Here is an 11839-nt window from a genome sequence, read left to right as displayed (position 1 = left end):
GTACATTGCGCACCAGTATCAACCAAAGCTTTGTACTCTTGTGGCTCTGATGTGCCAGGCCAACGAATCCACACAGACCAGAAAACATTGTTTTCCCCGGCCTCTACCTGGCTAGAGGCAGGGCCCCTCTAAGCCTGGTTATCCTTCTTTCCCTGGGCATATATTTTGGATGTTCCTTCGAGGGGATCAGACATGTCATCATCATCATACCTGGTGGTTTGGCTACGGGCAACTGGAGCTGCTTTGCTTCTGGTGGCTTCCTTCAGTTCAGCACCCGTCGTGCCAGAACAGCAGTAGGTTTCCTATCCCACCTTCTCATGTTTTCCCCACAATCACGCAGGTAGAACCACAGCTCAGCTTGTGGGGTGTACCTTCTCTCACCATCTGGGAAACGTCTGCCTTGAATACCAGAACCTCTGATCTGTACTGCTGAAATTTGGAGAAGGTCTTCTTTAATCTCCTCTCTAAGCTTCTTATGATTATCCTCTATCTTATCCTCTAAGTTCTGCAGACGTGTTTCTACCGCTGCGATTCTGGCATGTGTCGGGCCATGTACAGCATCTGCATATGCTCGGAGCTTCCTTGCCATGTCCAGCACAGTCTCATCCCTCTCATCCCTCTTCATGATGGCTAAGGCAGAAGCACATTCATGTGGCCCAAGTCATTCAAGTTTTCACCACATCACAGACATGCATGGTACTAAGTCTGGATTCCTAGTTGTTACGTCATCTGAGAAGATAATCTCTGCCACTGCCATTTCTCTCAGGCGTTGGATCCCTTGCTCTATTGTCTTCCACTGAGTTTGCTGCATATAGAGATCATCTGCACACAGGTATCTTTGTGCAACACTGTCCAAGACCACTGCCCAGAGGCTGTGAGCGTTAGCCCCCCTCATCATTCCTTGGTCGATGACAGGATCCTGCGACAGGGATCCCAAATGCCTTGATTCAGTGCCATCCAGAATTGTAACCTTGCCTGCAGCATTCCAGAGATGGACCAGCCAACTAATTATGGATTCATCAGGTCGTCTGGTGTAATCCTTCCTTAGGCCACGAAGGTCCTTCAGGGAAAAGGACTCAATATTTGCATCTGATCTTGCAACTGCTGCTTTGACTCCTGATTTTATGTCAGGAGGCATTGAGGTTCCTTCTCCTCCATCATCATCATCATCATCATCATCATCCTCCACTGGTCGATTGGTCTTGTCGGTGCATTTCCCAGTTCTAGCACTGGTAACAACAGCCATGGGTTTAGATGCTGGCTTAGTCTCACTATCTGGTTTGGCTGCTGGCTTCGAGCCTGGAGTGTTGTCTGCAGCCTGAGTCACTGGGATAGTTGCTGATTTATCTCCCTGCCCCCCTGCCTCTGTCTGCTGCCTGACAGTCTCTAAAAGAGTGAGATAAGCATATGCCAGGGCCCAGCTCACTGCAATGACCTTCCTCTCCTTAGGCTCATCCTGGTACTTCTCTTTCAGATATTTCCCCACCTCAGCTGGGTTCTGAATTTGTTCATGGGGAAAATCCCAGACTATAGGGTCAGAGAATACCTTCAGGATTTGGCCCATATCCTCCCATTTCCCACACCACTTAGGATTTCCCACACCGGGGTCTACTCCTGAGTCAGGGGTCTTATCAGCCCGTCTAGAAATCTCAGCTCTCATTCTAGAGAAGCAGCAGGCTGTATAGAAGAAGGTTACCAGATTGAATACCAAAAAGATGGTTTCTTTAATATTGAAGGGAAACTGAACATTCCTTCACTAGTGATGCAACTGATTCAGAGGAGAAGAAGGAAAGCAGAGGCTGAAAAATCTCATTCCCTGCTGCTCCTCTAACAAACTGGATGCATAACCAGAGCCATGAACCATTCATACCTGGAGCAGACCCTAGCATGTTTATAAACTTCTTGCACATCATTGCCACCAAGCCCAGCAGGATAGCTACTCTGGTCACTGCCCCTCTGATGTAAAAACTACGTATTAGGGGCAATACTAAAGCTATTTCTGGATAAGAAAATAAACCTAGGGACCAGAGAGGTATTAAATTCTCAAAAAACCCTAGGGACCAGAAATGCATGCAAATCTTCACCCCAATAGACATTATGAATCCAAAAAGCATGGCTATTAGCTAATTTAAACGAACACAGAGTAATAGCAACCAAAATGCAGTCAAAACAGGGTTTTTCCATTCTCTCTAGAGCCCCACATTTGGGCACCGACGTTTTGTACTGGTTTAGGGCAAACTTGTCAAAGAATCTGCAAGGAGGGCCCCTCCAGAAAGCAAAACCCACACAAGCCCTCCCCGCAACTGGTCCGGGAAAAATGTTCCTCGGAAAGAGGTGGAAAGAACCTGTTTATTTCAGGCACAGCACCCCCCAGCACACAAAATGAACAATACCGGATGACACCACTCTGAGAAAGATGAAAAAATCAGAAAGTCTCTTTCGGGGGTGGTTGCTCTGTTCTCAGTCCCTCCGGCGCTGGGGCAGCTGCTGCAGGCCAAAAGGGTGCAAACCCTCCGTGTCCCCAGGTCCCAGTCCAGAGTAGGTTCGAAATGGTTGATAAAAAGGAGAGGAGAAACAGTCCAGGAAGGATTTTGGTATCTTTAGCTAGAGCAAGCGAATAAGCAGAGGCCAAAGCAGAGCAGAAGCGAGAGAAGAAAAGAGAGCAAGCAAAGAAGAAAGATGAGAGCAAGAAGGGAAAACAGCCCTATATACTGCCCGTCTCTGTGTCCCTGATAAGAGAAAACCAAAAAAAACTTCCACACTTCAAAGCCAGTCTTAAAGGCACAGAAAAGATGAATAGGGATACAAGCATCATAACGTCACCGAAGGACACCCCTTCTTTTGCAACATCTGTAAGCTTAGCTTTGGCATCTTTTGGTCCTTTGCAATGCAGCTGATTTCCTCATAGCCTATTTTATGAAGACACTAAAATTCCCGATTATCTGCATTTTTCAATTGCATTTCATTTGAACCTATCTCCTTTCCAGAGTGTTTGGAACCCTTTCTTTTGGGATTTGCAAGATTCCTTTTCCCTTCCTGAAAGGAAATTTTGGGAAAGGAAAAGGAATCTTGCGGTTTCAATGCGGACCACTAGAGGAATCTTTGGTGCATGTCCCTGCCCTTGATGGCATGCCATGCCTTTTGATGGCTTTGACTTTGGGAAAGACTTTTTTCTTTTTTTGGTTGTTTTATGAAGTGTCCATGCCATGTCCCTCATATTTTCCCCCCTAAGTTGTGTCTTCCTCCTTGACTTTTTCCCCTTCTTTTGCAACATCTGTGAGCTTAGTTATTGGCATGTTTTGGTCCTTTGCACTGCAGCTGAGATAATCCTGGGGCATTTTCTCAGAGTCACTAAATTTCCCAAATTTTCTTTTTTTCTCCTCCAATTGCAATTCCTTCGAAGGTATCTCCATTCCAGGGTGTTTGTAAGTCGTTCTTTTCTCTTTTGGCTTTCAGTTGGGATCAATTTTGGCAAGCTTTCTGCATGTGCCTGCCCTTGATGGCGTATGGCCTACCTGCATTTTGATTGCTTTGACTTTGGAAAATAGTTTTTTCTTTTTTTTTTTTTTCTTTAAGTATCTATGCCAAGTCTCTCATATCTTCCCCTCTATGTTTTGTCTTCCTCCTTGACTTTTTCCCCTGCTGTTGCAACATCTGAGAGCTTAGTTTTGGCATGTTTTGGACCTTTGCCATGCAGCTGATTTCCTCACAGCCTATTTGATGAAGACACAAAAATTCCTGATTTTCTGCTTTTTTCAATTGCATTTCATTTGAACCTATCTCCTTTCCAGAGTGTTTGGAAGCCTTTCATTTGGAATTCCCAAGATTCCTTTTCCCTCCCCGAAAGGAAGTGATATTTCCTTTTGGGAAGGGAAAAGAAATCTTGCGATTTCAATGGGGACCAATAGAGGACTTCTTGGTGCATGTCCCTGCCCTTGATGGCATGCTATGCCTTTAGATGGCTTTGACTTTGGGAAAGATTTTTTTCTGTTTTTGGTTGTTTCATGAAGTGTCCATGCCATGTCCCTCATATCTTCCCCCCTAATTTTTGTCTTCCTCCTTGACTTTTTCCCCTTCTTTTGCAACATCGGTGAGCTTACTTTTGGCATGTTTGGTTCTTTGCACTGCAATGGATATAATCCCGGGCCATTTTCTTAGAGTCACTAAATTTCCCAAATTTTCTTCTTTTCTCCTCCAATTGCAATTCCTTTGAAGGTATCTCCATTCCAGCATGTTTGTAAGTCCTTCTTTTTGGTTTTGGCCTTCAGTGGGGATCAGTTTTGGCAAGCTTTGATCCATGTGCCTGCACTTGATGGGGTATGGCCTGCCTGCATTTTGATCGCTTTGACTTTGGGAAAGATTTTTTTCTACAATTATTTTTTTTTTTCTTAAACATCCATGCCAAGTCTCTCATATCTTCTCCTCCAAGTTTTGTCTTCCTCCTTGACTTTTTCCCCTTCTTTTGCAACATCTGTGAGCTTCCTTTTGGCATTTTTTGGTCCTTTGCACTGCACTGGATATAATCCCGGGCCATTTCCTCGGAGTCACTAAATTTCCCAAATTTTCTTTTTTTCTCCTCCAATTACTATTTAATTGAAGATCTCTCCATTCCAGTGTGTTTGTCACAATGGTCTTCATGATTCCGTGAGGCCTCACAGTGTTACAATGTCCCTTTGGTTTCATAGGACTACTTGATTTCACGAAGTATCTTGGATCCTTTGGCCCACACGGCCCCGCAGTGTCACAATGGATCTTTTGTTCCATGAGGTCTGGCAGTGCAGCAATGCTCTCCTTTGTTCCACTGTGTCACAATGGCCTCTTGGTCCCAAGGGTCACCACAGTGTCAAACATGTTTCCTTCATTCCAGGAGTCCCTGAAGAGCAGTACTGTCCCCTTGGTTCCATGGGGCCCTGCATTGTCACGATCGCCCCATCATGACACCAGGTCCTGCTCTGTCACAAAGCTCTGCATGGTTCCACAAGGCCCTGCAGGATCACAGTGGCCTCTGTGGTTCCAGGAGGCCTCAGAGTGCCACAATGTATTCCTTGGTGCTGCCGTGTCACAATGCAGCCCTGGTGACACAAGATCCTGCAGTGTCATCAGGGACCCTTGGTTCTATGGGGCACCACAGTGTCACAGTTGTTCCCTCAGTTCCCCGAGTCCTTGCAATGGAGCACAGGCCCCTTGATTCCATTGTCCCCAGGCTCTCCCAAGGGTCTCCTTGGTTCCTCAGTGGCACAAGGGCCCCTTGGTTCCACAAGGCCGTGCAGGGTCACAGTGGCCTCTGTGGTTCCACCAGGACCCAGATTGTCACAATGGACCCCTCGCTTCCACTCAGCCCCACAGTGTCACAATGGCCCCTTGGCTCTGTGCTGCCATGTCGTACAGTGTCGCCATGGTCCTCTTAGTGCCACCAGGCCTTGCAGTGTCACAATGTCCCCTTGCTTCCCCAGGGCCCTGCACTGTCACAATCATCAGAGAACCAGCCAGGCTGCAAAATACCTTGGAGAGCATCAAGTCCAACCTGGGACCCAACACCACTTTGTCACCCAGGCCATGGAACTCAGGGCCACATCCAGTCTTTCCTTAAACACTTCCAGGGATGGTGACTCACCCAACTCCCTGGGCAGCCCAATCCAATGCCCAATTTTGAGGAGAATAATTCCTCATGTCCAGCCTAAATGTTTCCTGGTGCAGCTGAAGGCTGTGTCCTCCTGTCCTGTCACTGTCCCCTGGGAAAAGAGCCCGAGCCCCACCTGTCTGCGCCCTCCTGTCAGGGAGTTGTAGAGTGTGATGAGGTCTCCCCTGAGCCTCCTCTTCTCCAGGATAAACAACCTCAGCTCTCTCAGCCACCTTTCACAAAACTTGTGTTCCAGACTCCTCCCCAGCCTTGTTGCCCTTCTCTGGACACGCTCCAGCCCCTCCATGTCCTTCCGAAATTGGGGGTACCCAGAACTGGACACAGCACTCGAGGTGCTGTCCAAGCAGTGCTCAGCACATGGGAAGAATCCCTGCCCTGCTCCTGCTGGCCGCACCATTCCTGATCCATAGGAGTGCCAGGGTTTATCAGGGAAATTGTGGGGAGGGAGTGGGGGCAAAGTGTTATTGATTGTCAGCCATGAAGGGTCTTGATTTTCATGTGTATTCAGACTGCTTTAGAAGAGTCTGGGGGTCAATATCAATTGGACATTTCTGATACCAATCTATAAACAGGAAATGAAAACCAAACTTGCATTGTTTTCAATACAGCAGATTCACTTTGAATACTCTTCTGAAATCTGTCTAATTAACCACAGAAGAACTGAAAACATAGATTATTCCCATGGGCTTTTCTTGTTTAGGTGTTTTGAGCAAAAGTTTATGAGCCTTTGTCACTGAATTCCTGAACAGGAAAGCTCAGCAAAGAAGAGGCCTCTGGAGTAGTAAAATCCATCAGCAACCTCCAAGTGGCTAAGGATCCATCCCATTCCGAGCAGCAATGGAAAGAAATGGGCACAGCTTTGCGGCTGCCTCAGCTTTGGCATGAGCCCTGGGCCTGGAGCAGGATCAGCTCTTGAGGTCCCCAAGGCCAGGGCTCTTGTGCTGCCCTGGGCAGATGGGATGGCAGCAGGGGCTGCAGAGCTCTCAGCACCTCAGCCCGAGGGGAGCAGGGCAGCCAGGGAGCCTCCTTTGGCCTTGGCCAAGCACCTTCCCCCACGGTGGGGCTGAGTCCTGTGGCAGCTGCAGCTGCTGCTGTGCCCTTGCCAGGGGCTGAGGCTGTGGGGCCAGTGCCCAGAGCAGCCTGGCTTGAGCAGAGCTGTGGGGCAGAGCCGGCTGGGCTGGGCTGGGCTGGGGAGAGGCCCTTGGTGCTGCCCAGAGCTCAGGGCAGCTGGCAGAGCTTGCAGGGAGCTGGGCTGGGCTCAGAGAGCCTGGCCCAGAAACCATCAGTTTCCATCTCAGCCTGGCTGAGCGTGCAGAGACCAAGAAGAGCAGCCCAGGGTCTGCAAGTTCTCTGGGTGGGAGCTGAGCTTGTGAGCCCCTGAGCCCTGCCAAGTGCTGGGGCTGCACCTCCATCTCCAGAGATGTGATAGATAGGAGCAGAGACAAATAATTCCTACTGGATTGTTTCTTGTTTTTGCTTATACAGGTGACCTGGAGTCATATGTAGATGAGCTGTTTTGTTTCGGATAACTCGGGTAAAGTGATAAGAATAATATTTTTAGCTGAAAATAATACTTCACACATAATACACAATAAGAAAGAAGAGACACATAAACAGAAGAGCATCTGAGTTTTTAAGAGTGTGAGACTCATTGATGTCCCAGCAGTCAAACCTGTTCAAATACTTTCCTCAGGGCTTCCTTGAGATGAGAGGTGACCACCAGAGACCAAGGCCAGCCAGAGCTCTATGTCCGGCAGCTTTTGTCTCGGAGAACCCTTGCATACAGGGAATTTTCGAGGGGAGTATCAATTTTGGCTGTGGGCACCTCGAAGGACAAATGGTTCTTTTCCATAGGAAGGAAAGCACTGGGAACCAGTTCTCCAGGGGCTGATGAAAGACAGCCCTCAACATTCCAACATCAGCTGGGCCTGTCAAGTGGGCCCTGGGTGGCCAAGCTAGCCAGATCTGTTCCATGTTCCCTTGCTTTCATGGCACTGTGCAGTATCACAATGTTCTCCTTGCTTCTGCAGTGTCACAATGGCCCCATGCTTCCATGAGGCCCTGCAGGGTCACAGTGGCCCTTTGGTTCTGTGAGGCCCCACAGGGTCACAATGGTCTCCATGATTCCATGGGGCCTTGCAATTCCACAATGCTCTCCATGGATCCATGGTGCCCCACAGGATCACAACGGCCCTTTGGCACCACGGGGCCCTGAAAAGCAGCAATGGCCTCTTGGCTCCACAAAGCCCTGCTGCTTCACACTGGCCTCTTGGGACCATGCAGCCCAACAGAGCCACAATGATGTCCTTGGTTCCACGAGGCCACACATTTTCACAATGGTCCCTTGGATCCCTGAGGCCCTGAAGTGACATCATGGTTCCACAGGAAGGAAAGCAGGAAGGAAAGCATGGAGCCCCAGTCTTCCAGGAGCTGATAAACAGCAGCCATTAGAGGCCAAGGCCAGATAAATCTGTCCGTCCTGACAGCTTTCATCTGGGAGCAACAAAATAAATATCTTGTATCTCAGGTATAAATATTCTGTATCTCAGATATATGGGATTTTGGGGGAAGAATCCCAATTTCAGCCCATGAGCACCTGGATGAGAAGGCCAGTTCTTTCCCTCAGGAAGGAAAGGACAGAGCCCCAATTTTTCCAGGGCAGATTAGAGGCAACCACCAGAGCCAAATTGAGCCAGGCCTGTCTGTCCTTGCAGCTTTTGTCTGGGAGAAACCCGTGCATGTAGAGAATTTGGGAGAAGAACCAATTTTGTCAGAGCTGTGAGCAGAGGCTGAGGGAGCTGGGCTTGTCCAGCCCAGAGCAGGGAAGGCTGAGGGGCTCCTCATCCCAGCCTGGCAGTGCCAGCGAGGAGGGGATGGAGAACACAGAGCCAGGCTCTTCTCCGGGGGGCCTGGTGGGAGACAAAAGCCAATGGGTGGAAGGGGAAAGAGGGGAGATCAGCCAGGGCATGAGGAGATGAAATGAGTCAGGCTGGTTTCAGCATTTCCTCAACACCAACAGCAGCCTGACCTCCCTTCTCTATTCCCCACTGACAGCTTTGCAAATCAGGAATTGTTCTAGCTGTTCTGTCCTCACTCCAGGACGTGAATCCTGATACAAGAAGTTAATTGTGTTTATATCTATCACAGAACCATGTTTGTGTGAAATAAATTTTAGTTTGGAAATAACTTCTGAATGACGGACTCATCGGACACTGCTGGGACGTTGAACATGGCTCTGGGAAGAGTTTGTAATTGTGTGATTGTTATTAAATTGTATCCTGTTCAGCTGTGGTCTGTTGGCTAGATCCAGTGTGGGCTGGAGATTTGCACAAGGCTGCTCTGAGTGCCAGGGCTTGGATGGGGGAAATGGTGGGGTGGGGGCAGGGACAGAGTCTGATTGATTGTCAGCCATGAGGGGTCATGATTTTCATATCCATTCAAACTGCATGAGGAGGTACTTGGATTCAATGTCAATTGGAGATTGCACTTGTCAATGAATTACTAGTGAAAAAAAAATTACAAGACCTAAAAAAATATTTTCTTGCTGTCTTTTTAATCTCAGGGTATTCACATTGAATAAGCTTCTGAAATCTGACTAATCAACCACAAAAGATCTGAACACTTAAATCAAATTATTCCCAGAGGCTTGACTTGTTAAGGTGTTCTGAATGTTAATGAGCCCTGGGACACTGAATTCCTGCACTGAAAAGCTGAAGCCTCTGGAGCAGGAAAATTCAGCAGCAGCCTCCAAGTTGCTGAGGATGTCAGCAGCCCCCACTGAGGCCATCCCTGCCCAGAGACCGTGGGGGAATGGGCAGACAAGGAGAGCGTCCCTGGGGCTGGGGCAGCACAACTCAGAGGCACCAGCGGCTCCAGCTGGGAAATGGAGTGTGGAATGTGGCTGGGAAAGCCCTGCCTGGGCTGTGCCAAGCAGGACACACAAGCCTGACTCCCATCCCACCAAACAATTCTCTCAATGAGACATTTAAAAGGAATTACAATTATTTGTGTACTCTGAGTTAGATGTACTGGAGAAATGCCTACAAGAGATTCTCAGGAGCTCAAAACAACCAAACAGCCTTTTAGTGGGGACTTTAGAAAATCAGAGAAACTTTGGCAAAAGGTTAAATATGACAGTCAATCAAAACCAAACACTTCTCAAAGCATTAGCTTGGCCCATTCAATTTCACTAACTGTAAGCCTATTCAATTTTAAGTTAATCAAAATTTGCAAGGAGAGAGAAATAGAAGTAGTAGATACACAAAGAGAGAAAGACAAATAAGATACAGAGAAGTACCCACACCCAGATTCCAATGTTGTTCAGATGGAAATTCCAAGGGGAGATATGGTCAAGATGTGTGCTTGCCTTGTGGTCAGCCTTCAATACCCCTTTGTCTCCCTGGGCCCTTCCCTCAGCTGGGAATTGGGCTCATTTGGTCCCTCAGGAGCTGGACTGGGGCTCCAGAGGTGGCTGTGGAGGAGCCTGTGGTGTGCCAGGGCCTGGCAGACACTGCTGGGCTGGGATAGAGGCTCTGGGGGGATTGGGGTTCCAGGGCAGGGCAGGGCTGGGGTTCCAGGGCAGGGTAAGGCTGGACCTGCCCCTTCCTCTCCCACACATGAAATTTTTCTAGCCAACAATCTCCCCCAGTCTGTCACAATAGGCACTCTTGGAGCTGGAACCCAAATTTGGCCATGGGCACCTGGCCAAGGTGGACAGTTCTTTTCCATAGGAAGAGAAGCACAGAACCCCAGTATTTGGAAGGCAAGTGAGATACTCACTGGGCCAAGGCCAGCCAGACTTGTCAGGAATGGCAGATTTTGTCTGGGAACAGTCTTTGGATTTAGGAAATTTTGAAAGTGGAATCCCAATCTTGGCCAGGGTTACCTGGAGAAAGCAGGACAGTTCTCTTGCATGGGAAGGTAAGCAGAAAGCCTTGCCCAGTATTTTGTGGATAGAGGGGAGGTGAGCCCCATGAAACCATTGCCAGCCAATCTTGTCCTGGCAATATTCCTATGTGAACAACCACTGGATATAAGGAAATTTGGAGGTGAAATTCCAATTCTGGCCATGGGTGCCTGTAGCAGAAGGACAGTTCTTTTCCATAGGAAGTAAAGTACAGAGCCCCAGTGTTTCAGCAGCAGATGAGGAGAGACCCTCAACATGCCAAGGTCAGCTGGACTGCTCAGGCAGTATATGGGAGGCTAAACCATCCAAACCTGTTCTGTGTTCCCTTGGTTTTATGGGGCCCCATAGTGTCACAATGATGCCGTTGATTACAAGAAGACCTGCAGTGTCACAATGGACTCATGGTTCAATGGGGTATCACAGCGTCACAGTGGCTGCAAGGTTCATAAGGCCCTGTAGTGTGACAATGGTCCCAAAAATTCCACGAGCCCTTGCAGTGTCACAATGGTCTCTGTGGTTCCACAGGCCCCACAATGTCACGTGACTCCTCTGTTCCATGAGCCCTGCAATGTCACAATGGACCTTTGGATTCTGAAGGTTTGCAGTGTCACAATGGTCTCCTTTGGCTCCACAGTGTCCCAATGGGCCACTGATGACTGGAGGCCCCTCTGTGTCACCCTGGAGCTTTGGTTCCATGCATCCCTGCAGTGTCACAAAGGTCTCTTGGTTTCACAAGGCCCCACAGTATCACAATGGTCCTCTTGGTGCTGTAGGGACCCCCCAGCGTCACAATGGTCTCACTGGTGCCATGAGGCCTCACAGTGTCACAATGCCTTGTTTATTTCATGGGGCCTCATAGTGTCACAATGGTCTCCATGATCCCTCAGAGTCACAATGGTTTCCCTGGTGCCATGGTGCCCTACAGTGTCACAATGGCCCCTTGGTTCCATGTGGCCCCACAGTGTCACAAGGGTCCCTTGGTTCCATGGGCCCTGTGCTGCTGCATTCCCCCTGTCCCCTTCTCAGGCCGCCCTGCCAGCTGAGAAATGCTCCTTGGGCCTGGGCCTTGGCCAACAGCCCCTCGGCTCAGCTCCTCTGCAGCTCATCACAAACACTGTCTGCTCCAGCCACTGCTGCTGCCCAACCAGCTCCTGGCTTCTGAAGGAGCAGCTCTGGGAACTGTTTCTGTTCTCTCAGTGGCACAACATCCCTGTTCTCACACTGGCAAAGAAAGCTGTTTATGCCAAGGGCGGTGCCAGGATGACTTAACCTTACCTACATTGCCTGTAGGT

Source organism: Melospiza melodia, unplaced genomic scaffold (assembly GCF_035770615.1).
Source record: "Melospiza melodia melodia isolate bMelMel2 unplaced genomic scaffold, bMelMel2.pri scaffold_44, whole genome shotgun sequence".
In the NCBI taxonomy this organism is placed as follows: Eukaryota; Metazoa; Chordata; class Aves; order Passeriformes; family Passerellidae; genus Melospiza; species Melospiza melodia.
The sequence above is the reverse complement of the archived record's forward strand: the minus strand, read 5'-3'. Positions refer to the sequence as shown.